The 14,992-nt window shown below is 43.2% G+C and overlaps 1 protein-coding gene across 2 annotated transcripts in view; it reads right to left on the minus strand.

Annotated features, from left to right (window-relative positions):
• Positions 1-14,992, minus strand: part of HDAC7 (histone deacetylase 7) — a 216,041-nt gene that overhangs the window by 96,273 nt on the left and 104,776 nt on the right. The window lies entirely within an intron of this gene.

Consider the following 14,992-nt stretch of genomic DNA (forward strand, 5'->3'; position numbering starts at 1 on the left):
TCGGGAGAAATTGGGTATCAAACTTTGTGGAGCCTTTTTTAATTTAATCCATTTTAAATGTTTAATTTTCCACCCAAAATGAGTGTATTGTGAAAAAATATTACAATTTGCAGACTGCACCTCCATTTTGTTTTAACCCCTATAAAACACGTAAAGGGTTAACAAACTTCTTAAAAGTAGTTTTTCATACGTTGAGGGGTGTAGTTTCCACAATGGGGTAATTTACGAGTCTCGCTATTATTTAGGCCTCTCAGTGTCAATTAGAAGTTGATCAGGTCCATCTAAGTACGGGTTTTGGCGATTTTACAAAAAATGTGAAAAATGGCACCCAAATTCTGAGCCTCATAACATTCTAGTAAAATATGTGGAATCTTAAAAAACCATGCCAACATAAAGCAGACATTTGGGAAATGTAAGTTATGAATTTATTTGGGTGCTATGACTGTCTGCATCAAAAGTAGAGAATTTAGAACGTTGAAAATAAAGAATTTTTCAAAATTTTTGCCAAATTTTGTTTTTTTTCATAACTAAACGCAAAAGATTTCATCCAAATTTTTAAACTAATTTGAAGTACAATGTGTCACGAGAAAACAATCTCAAAATCCTCTGGATAGCTCATAGCGTTCCAAAGCTATAACCACTTATAGTGACACAGGCCAGATTTGAAAAATGGGACCGCGTCCTTAAGGCCAAAATAGGCTGTGTCCCCTAGGGGTTAAAGAGAGTAGTAAACAAAAAATACATATATGGTATATTACATATTGGCTTAGCTGTCACTTACTTACTCCTTCACCCTCCCTATTAGAAAGATTCCTTGGCACAGATGTAATCTACAGTGACTGCTGTGTGCTTTTTAGACCAAGATTTTAATATATTGTTACAATGGAGGATCATTAGAGACCTAGGGGCTCATTTACTATCCGACGATTTCCGATGTGCTCAGTATTTATTAGAAGGGCTTTTTGTCGCACAAGATCAGATTTTGTCGCATTGGAGCCGGCTTTCACGCAACACAAATCCGGGGGGGGGGGGGAGGCGCCGGACGATCTGACGGATTCGGACAACGTGCGGGATTTAACAGTCTCAAATTGTGTCGCAAGACATGCACTCATATACACCGGTAAGAAGAAGGTGAACTCTGGCGGACCTCAGCGGGGAAGCGACACATGCAGGATCTCGGGCGCACGATCTTGGTGAAACGCCCCGGACTTCATCCTTATCAGACAGTCCGGATCGGGGATCGTGACAGGACCGTGTAAGTAAATGAGCCCCCTTGTGTTGTATCATGAAATTACTATAAGAATCTCTAATGGGTCAGACCAAACCTAAATAAACCAAGTTTTTTTGGTTCATTTTATCACTTTATGCCTCTATCTGTGAAACTACACTACATAGAATTCAAAACACCATAAAAAGTTCCACCAAGTAAACTCAGCCCTAGAAACACGTCCTGTAAGAAGATCGGTTCATTATACGTTGCAGGTAACAGAAATACATCTTTTCATTCCTTCTGCCTATGAAAGGGGATTGTCTGCATGTAACATTGCGAAGCTTGTAATATCTCACAGCTGACATCAGAGATCTTGCACAATTCTCCGGAGAGAACATGGGCCGCGCAGACCTCTGTGTAATGTTACCGCAAGCAATAGCCCTTACAAATCCCTTTCCTGCCACAGATGCCTGCCCATCCTTGTCACAGCTTCCAGATTCCTAAGTCTATGAGTGGAAAAAGAACAGACTTTGCTGCTAATGTCTGACTGCAAAGCACTATGAAATGGCCATATAAAACCAGACAGGGTGTTACATTATATCCCCGGGGCGCAGATTACACATTACCTCTTACACCACACAATGCTGTCATACCAATACTGTCAGGGTGTGAAACATTTACCTCTTATTTTTAACAAGAGTATAGTACCTGCCCTGTATTATTACAATACCAATTTATCTGGACATCTATATACACCTATGGTGAGCTTGTATGTTGATCACGTCCATATTTGGGTTGTTTCCACCAAACCAAAATAAGATTACCATACAATACATACGATACAATACAATACAACCTCGTAACTCCTTATGGATTCAGTCAGACTCCTCCTGCAGTCAGGTAACCCCTCCTCCTGCAGTCAGGTAACCCCTCCTCCTGCAGTCAGGTAACCCCTCCTCCTGCAGTCAGGTAACCTCTCCTCCTGCAGTTAGTTTGCTCTGCTCTCTCTGCATCTGGTGTCCTGGCCCTCCCTCCAAGATCTCCAGTTAGCCGGAGAATGACATCACAATTAGGGCCGGCTCTAGGAGGAAGGGCTGGGAAGACAGACACATGGAGTGGGCAGAACAAATTGACTGCAGGAGGTGGGGTTATCTGACTGCATGGTACAAAAGAATAAAAGTTGATTTTTCATTCAGACTGCAGCCTAGAAGAGACCTCCAAGGGATGTATGTATTACAATTAGTGTGGTGACAGGTTCCCATAAATACTATAGACTACAATATACTACAGTCACTTCAATATTGAAATGTTTCTCCATTTTATATATGAATTTAATTGAGAATGATTGCAACAATTTTTTAAACTTTTTGCATTTGATAAATCCTACCAGGCTCCCATTCTCACCCACCCCAAAGTAAATTAAGCAGTACCTCTTCCCCTCTGCTATAAGTAACTGCTATAATACTTCAGCACCAGCCTTTAGCAGTTGTAACTGGGAGTAGTGTGACGAACCTACAGTTTCCCACCCAGGCCTAGCTAGAATCTTGGAATATCAATCTGGTTTCACAGTCCTGCTGCTACTAACAACAGACAAAAGGAAGATTACACAGATCTCGGGGCATGCTACCTAACACTGTCTGCAGCTTTGTATGGTCAAAACTCCTGATAGACTCAATTTTACCATTTTAGTGCAGTATAAGTACAATACATTTTAATTAACCCTGTACGGAGAGGGCTCTCGGCTGAGCTTCTGTCCATTTCAACCAGCTGTCAATTTGTTTATTACATTTTCAGGGGCTATAACAGAGGAACAACTCAATGCAGAGTTATTAAAACGTAGAGAGAGCAGTCTTGATGTACACAAAGTAAGAAATGCTATTAGGCTTTCTGTGTTATCAGCCATCTTGCATGCCTCGCATTGTATGCCATAAGAGGATTTATTTGGGAATGTATGGATAAAAAACAGAGACGTCTTTAACCTATTACAGATCAAGAGAATTACAGCATTGTAGTTACAGTATTTCCAACAACATATGGATGCTCTTATACAATATGTATTCATATATAATTTGTCATGACTGAAACATATATCATCCTTTAAAGTGATTTTTCTTCTTGACCTGGTAACAGATTTCAAGCGCCAAAAAAATTTGCACTGTTAATTTATTCCATATCCTACAAAACGTGTAGGAGGGGGAACTTCTGAGCTGTGAATCTTGCCATGTTTTCACTACATTGTCTCTTTACTCTTCTGTTTATAGCTATAATATTTTACACTTGTAAACCATTTTTCATCTAAATTATTCTAGAATAATGTGATATTTTTATGTATATTTTTAGATCCGTCAGTTTTTCTTGTGCAAATCTCAAAATCCTCTACATAGAAAGAGTTTTATGATAACCTGCAATGGTCGGGCACTTTACAAGAAACTTTCCGTAACTCAATAGTAAAAGTGACTACAAGTAACTTTGTAATATGACTGACATCAGTCTTTCTGCATTCTTTCTACACTGGGATCCCTGTCAGTAACTTGCTGACTGGCTCTTGTCTTGAACATAGAACCCTAAGCCAGGCTTACATGCCCCCATAACAGGAGATCAATGGCACACAATGGAAGGAATTTCTCATAGCTTGTTTGCCAGTTTTTATTTTTCCACCTATATCACCCTCACACCAAGTGGGGAGTGGACTGGGCTAGGGCAGGGACAAATCCAGTCTCAAACATTACGCCAGTATTCTGGTGTAGAATTTAACCAGTTACATGATACACCAATAGGTGTAGGTGGGGGGCGTTTCACAACTAGCTCACAATGCACCCTGTCTTTCTAATTCCTCACAAAAGTGGAATAAGTGGAGAAAGTGGAGCTCAAGGAGATATTATAATTATCTTAGTGACCCAATGCATCTGTGTTATATAAAAATAAAGTATTGGGCTTGTTAAATAATCTTTCCATATTATGATATGATATATATTATGAGGTACTGTATGCTGAATATCTGTATGAAGTACAGTGTGTGTACACAGCTATGCACCTCTTACGCTAGGGCGTGGGGCCCTCTAGCTCTTGGGCCAACAGGGGAGTTTACCTGTGGGCCAGTATGTGCCAGCTCCTGCTCTTCCTGATTAAGTTTCACTTTGAAATCTCAGCCAAGGCCACATCGATATGCATAGACAGTCTATGCAGAGCGTACAAACATAGTGGCGCGGCACATGTGCAGATCTCCGGCTTTGCAGAAAAGGGCACACAGCTGCTAGAAGGAGACACACTGGTAGACAGACCAACACAGGCTATTGTAGGCTGAGTAGCCTTGGTACCCGCTCTATGGAGAAGCTACTCTACAACCCAGTAGCCTCTGTCGATAATTTTCTTAAATAAAAGATAAGGATTATATGTGCTTCTATTAAAAGTAATGATAATACACAAAAAACTATAGGTCTTAAGGTTATAGCAGCAACCTATGATCAGATCTACCTTATTAGGTAGATCCGTGATGGTACGTTCCTTTAAGGGCCATTACAACTAATGTCAAATATCCTCTATCCCCAGGATAAAGATTAATGCATAGTTCCTGGGACTCTGATTGGTCAGAACCAGTGATGCTGAGAATAGGTGTCCGGCAGTAGTATAGTACTTCATTGGGGTGCTTTCTTTATCAATATTACCCATATTACCCATTATGCCAATTGAGAACTAACCTTACAGATACTAATAGTATATCAAGTGGGTGCAACTGCTTAAATTAACACCATTTCGAGAGTAGATTTCCAAAGGGTAACGGCTGCTATTTGTGACAGGGATCCACCACTACATAATGCCCCCAAAGTCACATAACCCATAGAATATTCATATCATAAATAATACTTTAAATTTCCCCTCGGGGGGGGGGGATTCTTGTGTACAAAATATCCCATCCATTATTACACACTGTTAGAGACCAAAATAAGTGTAATGTGTATGGCCCCCTAAACATGTTGGGTATATACAGCAGTAAGGACCGGTGCACACCATATTTGTCCAGCAGGACCCTTTGAAACTGACTTCCCAATTACTGAGCTCCTCCACCACATATACAAAAAACGCTTCAGCGCTGTGTACAAAGATATTAGGCAACAACACATTTTTTTCTCACAAAACATTGAAAAAAAAAAGTGCAGCGACATCTTTCTTGTGACAAAAATATCTCATGACGGTTGGTTTTTCAGGAAAAGCTTTGAAATCATTTGTTCCCTCATCTCTGGCTATCAAAAGCTAGTTCCCTTTTCTTAATATAAATCTATTGCGGTTGTTTGTGAAATGTGCTCCTCACTGCTATTTTGGAGTGAAAAAAAAATTGAGGAGCTCTTAGCAAGATTACACAGCTCATTGTCTTATGAAATGTTCCTAGTTCCCCAATTAGAGGAAGATCTACAACCCTTTCCCAACTTGAAGATCAGTGCAATGCTTGGGGTAGAGTAGAGCAGCCCTCCCGACCACTCATGGTCCAGCTGTTCAACCTTGAAGCTGCTCAATGGGGCAGATTTACTTAACCGGTCCGTTCGCGATCCAGCGGCACGTTCTCTGCGGTGGATTCGGGTCCGGCCAGGATTCATCAAGGTAGTTCCTTCACCGTCCATCAGGTGGCGCTGCTGCGCTGAAAAGCATCTGAATGCACTCAAGTTCACCGAGCCGGACCTAGTGAAGGTAAGTGCGTCCCAAGCGACACTTTTATTGTTTTAAATGCTGCGTTTTTTCCGAATCCGTTGGGTTTTTGCTCGGCCACGCCCCCCCATTTCCGTTGTGTGCATGCAGGCGCCGATGCGCCACAATCCGATCGCGTGCGCCAAAATCCCAGGGCAATACAGGGAAAATCGGTGCAAATCGGAAATATTTGGGTAACACGTCGGGAAAACGCGAATCGGGCCCTTAGTAAATGACCCCCAATGTGTGACTTACGCACAACATTCAGAAGACCATATCTGATATTATGCCACCAAACTGTCAACCGTGCAGCTTCCTGGGCCTCATAGTCTGGAGGACATGACCAAGTCTGCTATTGGGCAGCGTCTGTTTCAGCAGAAATGCTAATCTCTCGCTCAGAATCTCCTAAAGAGTGTGACAAAATGTATGTTTATTTGTGCTGCTTATCTGGTCTAAAAATAAACTGACTTCCTGGAAGTGAGAGAAGCTCAGTAAGGGGTAATTGAAAAAAAAGCTATTTACTTTGACTGCACAAATTTCTAACAACTACAGAAGTAAGAGTAAGTTCACACTTCATTTTAGGCCTAACCTGCCTGGGTTTTCTGTGAGGTGTACACATTTTTATGCCCAAAAACTATATTAAAATGTAGCAAACAGTAAAAGACACAACTTCTGACCTGCTTTCTGTTGGTGTTTAGGCTTTTCTCCTCACAAAAATTATTCAATAGAACGTGGGAACCAAGCCTAAAACAAAGCCAATTCAATGTCTTCAAAATTGTAATCTTTCCTACAATACAATATATGCATTTCCGCACTGTGTACACGCTACATAGCTCCTACTGTTCTATAACAAGCTGCTAGCATTTAGAGAACTACAAACAATCAACTTATCTCTGCTCTATATACTTCCTACAATCTGCTCATCTCATCCTGCTCTATAACATGCTTCCTGCAGATAGGACACTATGTACAATCTGCTCATCTCCTCCTGCTCTATATACTTCCTGCAGATAGAATAAAATGTACAATCTGCTCATCTCCTCCTGCTCTATAACATGCTGCCTGCAGATAGGACACTATGTACAATCTGCTCATCTCCTCCTGCTCTATATACTTCCTGCAGATAGAATAAAATGTACAATCTGCTCATCTCCTCCTGCTTTATAACATGCTGCCTGCAGATAGGACACTATGTACAATCTTCTCAGCTCATCCTGCCCTATAACCCACTTCCTTCAAATTACACTGATATTTTTATGACAGTTTTCCTTTAACTGTTATAGCTTTTCCATATGTAACCATACTGGGGGTCATTTACTAAGGGCCCGAATCGCGTTTTTACGGTGGGTTACCCAAATATTTCCGATTTGCACCGATTTTTCCTGAATTGCCCCGGGTTTTGGCGCATGCGATCGGATTGCGGCGCATCGTCGCCGGTTGCACGCGTTGGAAATGGTGGGGCGTGGCCGAACGAAAACTCAAATGATTCGGAGAAACTGCCGCATTTAAAAAAAAATTGTCGCTGGACACACGCTTACCTGCACCCAGCAATGGATCATGAACTCCGGCGGACCTCGGCGGACTTCAGCGCAGCAGCGACACCTGGTGGACGTCGGAGGAACTGCCTCAGTGAATCGCCAGAAGAACCGAATCCACCGCAGAGAACGCGCCGCTGGATCGCGAATAGACCGGGTAAGTAAATCTGCTCCACTGTGTTGTCATTTAACACTGTTATGGGATAATTTTGCAAATCTGCTGAAATGATACACATTAAATGCTGGGTTAGAGATATGGTTGCCAGTGAACTGTGACCTTTGATATGCCATAAAAGAAACTGAGGTTTCAGGTGCCTTTACTTTCAGAATAAGTTCAGTGCTTTATGTAGTAAAAGTACATCCGCACTCCTGTGTTTGCCGTACTCCTGTACTGTACACATTGGCATGCATCAGCTCAAGAGAAACATTTAAAAAAATGAAAACAACCAAATAAAAAACTTTTGTGTGTAAAAACCCAAACTAAGTGGCAAAACCAACTTCTTATCCAAAGTAATCCAGCTATGATTACAGAGCTAGTTTCCTAAGTTTGTCAGTGTGATTTTATTATAAACTAATATTTGCTGTAATGAAGAAGAGAACAGCTGAAATTCTGACAGTGCGGGTTTTACTGACAAATAGATTCTAAATTATACTGACTATGGATCCAAGGCATTAGGTTGTAACAAAGTCCAGGGAAAACTGCCGTACCTGTCATATATGATGGAAAAATTGGACACCCAATCATAAAATCATAACAGATACAGAGAATTCAAAATCAAGAAGATGGTATTGTAGTACTATACTTATGGTATAACATCTCTAGTGTCACTGGTACACAGAGTAAGGTCACCTGAATATTTATTGGTGTGTTCAAAGAGATTGTTCAGTAATTATAAGGCCTATTTGCAGGACTCACAACACTTGGACCCTCACCTTCTGTTCAGCCCCCTATAAACATAAGGCACAAAGGTAAATAAGCCTGTAGTGCTGGAGACTGAGAGTAGCTAGAGCTTTTCAGGTAGGCCATCAGATCTCATTCCTCCCCAAGCACTTAAAAGAAGGCCTGTCACCAGAATTATACCTGTTACACCAGTGTTACCTGCTGGGTTAAAAGTCCTCCCCATATCACATAAGATGATCTGCCACTGAGGTTCTGTACCTTAATAACAACGTTTTTTCTGATATGCAAATGACTATAGAAGGGTCAAATTTTGTAGAGAAGAGTCAGGTTTCTTCCAGGTTGCAAGTGAACCACACCTCCTTCTTTTGATTGACAGCTCAGTGTCTCTTCAGATCTAAGCTGGAGCAGACAGGAAGTCCTCTCTCTATCCACTTCCTGTCCTTACCAGAATCCTGTCCTATTCAATGCATGATGAATTAGGCAGTGAGCACTGTGTGCAAAACTGCTGATCTTATCATTTTGCGATGGCCAGAGCCGAGTGGCGGTTGGCAAAATTGGCAGATAAAACCAAAATGAATGTAAATGGATAATTTAAGGATAGATGTTATAAACTTAGCATGGCAGCACACATATATGTTGTAGGGAAAGAGGATATTTCTATGTCTTCTACTTACAGTATTAGTACAGTCTGCCCCAAGCATGCCATACACACAATAATTGTCTGTGAATGTAAAGTATTCTTCTGCAACCAGTACCCAAAGAAACTGAAATTGAACAGAAACAATAGAAGAAACGGGGCTCTGTGTGCTCTGCTATAACCCTGTATACTAAAATTACATTTATAGCAAAGTTTCACCACAGTTTATTTCTTATGAAATAGCATTCACCACTGGTGTAACCGAAGAAGTTGCATAGGAAACAATTGCAACACATTGGTGTATAAGAAGGTTTTGCATGGATTAGTATTTGACTATATAAATTAAAGGGGTTGTCCACTTTAAGCACTTTCCAGCAAATATTTGATATGGTTTGTGTAATAAAAGGTAATATAATCTTCAAATGTACTTTCTATATCAATTCCTCACTTACTGTAGATTAACACTGGTCCATGGTCATGTGATGTCACACAGGTGCACGGTTTGTTATAACACACAGTGTACTCAGAGCTGAGTGCTTCTAGTGCCAGTATCCAACATAGTGTGCAACACCCCTGCCAATACATAGGCAGGCTGTTAGTTGCGAATAGCGCCCTCTCCAGGTCAGGAGCTGTAAGGCCCCTTCCACACTTGCGTTGCAGATCACGTCAGAGTTTGATCAGGGTGCGATCAGTTTTTGGTCAGTGAAAAAACGCACATTTTGCATCAGAGTGCAATCAGTTTTCAGTCAGTGTTTGTGCAGTGTCTCAGTTTTTCACGTGCGTTTTTGATGCAATTTCAATGCAATTTCAATGCGTTTTTCACGCGCAGAAAATGCGCGTGAAATGGACTCAGGACTGAGCTCTATCTTTTCTATGGCAATTGATGCGTGAAAACGCATTGCACTTGCAAGTGTCTCAGAGTGCAATGCGTTTTTGATGCGTTTTCATAGACTTGTATGGTGCGTTGTTCACACGCGTGACTTGCAAAAGTAGAGCATGTCAAGATTTAAACGCGCGTTAAAAAAAACGCGCGTGTGTGCGTGAAAAAAAATGCAAGTCTGAAAAGACCCATTGATTACATTGATAAAAGCACGCGCAGAAAACGTGCATGAAAAACGCAAGTGTGAAAGGGGCCTAAGGCCTCTTGCACACTAGCGTTGCGTTTCACGTCAGGGTGCAATGCGTGAAAAACTGACGTTTTTGCTGCGTTTTTGTTTCATTTTTGTTCGCGTTTTTTTGCGTTTTCGGTGCGTTTTTCACGCGCGTTTTTTTAAGTCAATGGGACTTTTTCAAAGGGACCAAGGTTCGGGAATAAAATGTTTTATTTAATTGAAAAATAATGTCTTCTGATAAGTTGCAAACATCTGCGATCTATTCTTCACTGTTCCGCGCGCGTATATTATCTCCCGACAAGTTAGCAGATGTGAAGAACAGTGAAGAATAGAATAAAAACAGTGAACACAGTGAACACAGTGAACACAGGATCATTTAAGATAAAAACACAGTGCAGAACACAGTGCAGAATAGATTACAGATGTTCGGCACATCTGCTTACTTGTCGGGAGATACGCGCGGAGCGGTGCGAACAAAATAGCATGTGAAGAACAATATATATGTGTGAAGAAGACATTGCAGATGTTTCCATACATCTGCAATGTCTTCTTCACACATATATATTGTTCTTCACATGCTATTTTGTTCGCACCGCTCCGCGCGTATCTCCCGACAAGTAAGCAGATGTGCCGAACATCTGTAATCTATTCTGCACTGTGTTCTGCACTGTGTTTTTTTCTTAAATGATCCTGTGTTCACTGTGTTCACTGTTTTAATTCTATTCTTCACTGTTCTTCATTGTGTTTTTTTAATTAAATGATCGTTCTCGAGCAGGGGAAATACTGTTATACTGGTCACCTAGCAACCCTTACGTTTAAAACGCATTGCACTCGCATTGCACTTGCAATGTTTGCGAGTGCAATGCGTTTTTGATACGTCCCCATAGACTTGAATGGGGCGTGAAAAATGCGCGTGAATCGCAAAAATAGAGCATGCTGCGATTTTGACGCGCGTGCAAACGAACGCAAGCACGCGCGTTGAAAACCACGCAAATGGAGAAAGACCCATTGAATACAATGGGACAGAGTGCAATGCGAGTTCTGAGCGTCAAATGCACGCGCAGAACTCGCGCGTGAAAAACGCCAGTGGAGAAGGGGCCTAAGGGGGACTCGCAAACCCTCTATCAAGGTTCTAGAACCTGGTCATTATCTAATAGCAGCTGTAGCCTCTGCCTGGAAAGGCAATAGTTAAATGGGTGTAAGATGTTATCCAATTATGTGGCTGTATTGTAAACTGGAGTGTGATTAAAAAGCTGCCACCTCACCAGGGGGAGTATAAAACCCATAAAAAATGACAGTGTCTGTCAGCAGTCTGAGACCTTATGGTCTTTCCCCACAGAAGAGAGTCAGACCTGCTGTCAGAGTGAAGATAGAGAGAGAGTGTGGAGCACACCTTCAGTCAGTGGCGTAACTACCGCCGTAGCAGACGTAGCGGTTGCTACGGGGCCCGTGAGCGCCAGGGGCCCGGCCACGGCACAATCACAATGTCTGGAGACTGCGATGTATTTGTGTACCCGGTCCGACCACCGCCCGGGCCCTGCTATACGGCGCATTAAGGTCAATACAATAGCCGGCCCCCGTGTTTCTGTTCCGTCCCCAGCGCACAGACCGCCTAGCCAGCATGTTGCTCCCGCGGCTGGTCCCACATCTGCGCCCCCCCCCCCAACCTCCACACTTCTACCGAGGCTGCCAGGTCCCGCAGCTACCCACCCGTCCTCAGCGCTGCTCCCGTGGCCACCCGGCAGGCTCCCTGGACCCGCGGCCGTCTGGCAGGCTCCCTGGACCCGCGGCCGTCTGGCAGGCTCCCTGGACCCGCGGCCGTCTGGCAGGCTTCCTGGAGCCGCAGCAGCCCGGCAGGCTTCCCGGTACCGCGGCCGCACGGCAGGCCTCCTGGTCCCGCGGCAGCCCTGCATGCCTCCTGGTCCCGCGGCCGCCCTGCATGCCTCCTGGTCCCGCGGCCGCCCGGCATGCCTCCTGGTCCCGCGGCCGCCCGGCATGCCTCCTGGTCCCGCGGCCGCCCGGCATGCCTCCTGGTCCCGCGGCCGCCCGGCATGCCTCCGTCCTGGTCCCGCGGCTGTCCACCATGCCTCCTGGTCCCGCGGCTGCCCGGCGTGCCTCCTGGTCCCGCGGCCACCCCCTATGCCTCCTGGTCCCGTGGCCGCCCGGCGTGCCTCCTGGTCCCGTGGCCACCCCCCATGCCTCCTGGTCCCGCGGCCACCCCCATGCCTCCTGGTCCCGCGGCCGCCCGGCACGCCTCCTGGTCCCGCGGCCGCCCCCATGCCTCCTGGTCCCGCGGCCGCCCGGCACGCCTCCTGGTCCCGCGGCCGCCCGGCACGCCTCCTGGTCCCGCGGCCGCTGGCTCTCTACACTACTCCCGCGGCCGCCCACAAAGTTGCTGCCCGGCCGGCGAACTTCCTAGGCTCGCAGTATGCCTCCTAACCGACCCACCCCACTACAAGATATGTAAGTCCCTATATATATGTGTATAGTTAATGAATGTATGCTACATGTGTGTATTTGCTTACAGTATATGCTGTATGTATGTTTGTGTTTGCTGTATTTGTGTATTTGCTGTATGTGTGTGTGTATATGCTGTATGTGTGTGTGTATTTGCTGTATGTGTGTGTGTATTTGCTGTATGTATGTGTGTATATGCTGTATGTATGTGTGTATATGCTGTATGTATGTGTGTATTTGCTATATGTATGTGTGTATTTGCTGTATGTGTGTATATGCTATATGTATGTGTGTATTTGCTGTATGTGTGTGTATTTGATGTGTGTGTATATGCTGTATGTATGTGTGTATTTGATGTGTGTGTATATGCTGTATGTATGTGTGTATTTGATGTGTGTGTATATGCTGTATGTATGTGTGTATTTGCTGTGTGTGTATATGCTGTATGTATGTGTGTATATGCTGTATGTATGCGTGTATTTGCTGTATGTGTGTATATGTTGTATGTATGTGTGTATTTGCTGTATGTGTGTATATGCTGTATGTATGTATGTATTTGCTGTATGTGTGTGTATGCTGTATATACTGTATGTATGTGTGTGTATGCTGTATATACTGTATGTGTGTGTATGCTGTATATACTGTATGTATGTGTGTATATGCTGTATATACTGTATGTATGTGTGTATATGCTGTATATACTGTATGTGTGACTATATGCTGTATGTATATGCATTTTGTGTGTATATACTGTATATAGATTCAGTATGTCTGCATATGGTGTCTTTATACTGCATGCTTGTGTATAGACATTGGGTGTAAACCATATGTAAAAGAATATGATGTATGTATGCTATATGTATGTATATGCATAAACAGTATGCATGCGACTTTGATGCATATATACTGTATGTATATACAGTGAGTTTGTATATACTGTATGTATTAGTGTATAGATGTATATATGAGTACATAAATGTGTACATATGAGTGTATATGTATGTATGTGTGGACGAGTATATAAAAGTGAGTGTAGAATGTTATGTTGTGTATTTAAGTGTATAAATGTGTGTGTATGTATGAATATTTTTAAGGGGGGCCTCATGCAAAAATCTGCTATGGGGCCCTGCCTCTCCTAGTTACGCCACTGCCTTCAGTGCTGTCACAGAAACCAATCCCAGGGACTCTCAGGAGACTCTAATCTAGAGCTGCAGCTTTCCTCTACAGATGCCAAGTAGACGCCATTTTGGTCTATAGCCAGGGGTCATGCTCACCACTGTCAGCTATATTGTAAAATGTCTATACTACTCATCTGATTCAAACATCATTTTTGATGAAAGACAGTTCTGTGCTTGACTCTTGTCCTATATTTTTGCTTTAGCAACTGCTTCTCTTATGTTTTGGCCAAACCGAGGAGCCATCAGAGTCTTCTTCTCTGGACTTTTAGTAAAAACATTCTGTCTCCCTGGAGACAGTGCTCTGTGTGAGAAAAAATATGTAAAGTTCATCTACATGTTTTGGGAAAGTGAATTTATGGGGAGATTCAAGCCGGCCTATAGCATTGCAGTATTCTATCACCTTTTCACCCCCCCATGAAGATGATTTTATGTGTTTTATATATGTGGCAGAGCAATAATAAACGGTGTGATTCTGCATTTTCTAAGAGACAGGTGTGTCTTGGTTTCTGTTGTCATCCCAGTACCGGGAACCATAAAAGGGGTAATTTGAAAATATCTTACAACTGCAGGGCCGTTGAAGCCCAGATAAAGATCTGGTGTTTTATTCCCAAGGACCCCTCCAGTGCCAGAATGTGAATTTGCTGTTTGACCGTTTAGACCTGTTGCCTGCTACCTGTTGTTCAATAAAGGACCGTGAGTTGATGTGCACAATGTTGCCTCCATCTGATCCCTGGATATGGCTGTCTACCACCATAGGCTTCCCCATCCATTACCCAGGGACTTATCTTACAGACACTCAGGGGTTGCCCCAAGGAGAAACCACTGCATCAACCTCTCCCTCCATATTTCTTGCACACACCACCTGCTGGAGACCTGCCAGGCTGTAGGACAGTCCTCCGGTCCCCATACCAAGCACTGTGACACTAGTGTGCCTAGGCCGCAACCGCCAGCCACTCCGGTATTCTGGGCCCTGGCTTCCTCCAGACCCCAAGAAAAGGATAGATAGAATTCCCTAAAATTAAGTCAAAATACTTTGCATGGGCTTCAAATCTGATATCAGCCTCTGGTAATCCTTTTTTAAGTACATATCCGCCTCCTCATGACTAGAAAAGATTTTCATTTGAAAGTTTAATTGAGTAAATGGATGTAACATTCATAATATAAACATTGTATCTCATATTTTGTCTGTGAAACTTGAATCTTTTCCTGTAACATATCCAGTACAAGAATATGAGCTTGAGACAAGAGAGGAAGGGGGTGCGCTCAAAGATCACATTTACTG

This window comes from Engystomops pustulosus, chromosome 2, assembly GCF_040894005.1.
Source record: "Engystomops pustulosus chromosome 2, aEngPut4.maternal, whole genome shotgun sequence".
NCBI classification, from domain to species: Eukaryota; Metazoa; Chordata; class Amphibia; order Anura; family Leptodactylidae; genus Engystomops; species Engystomops pustulosus.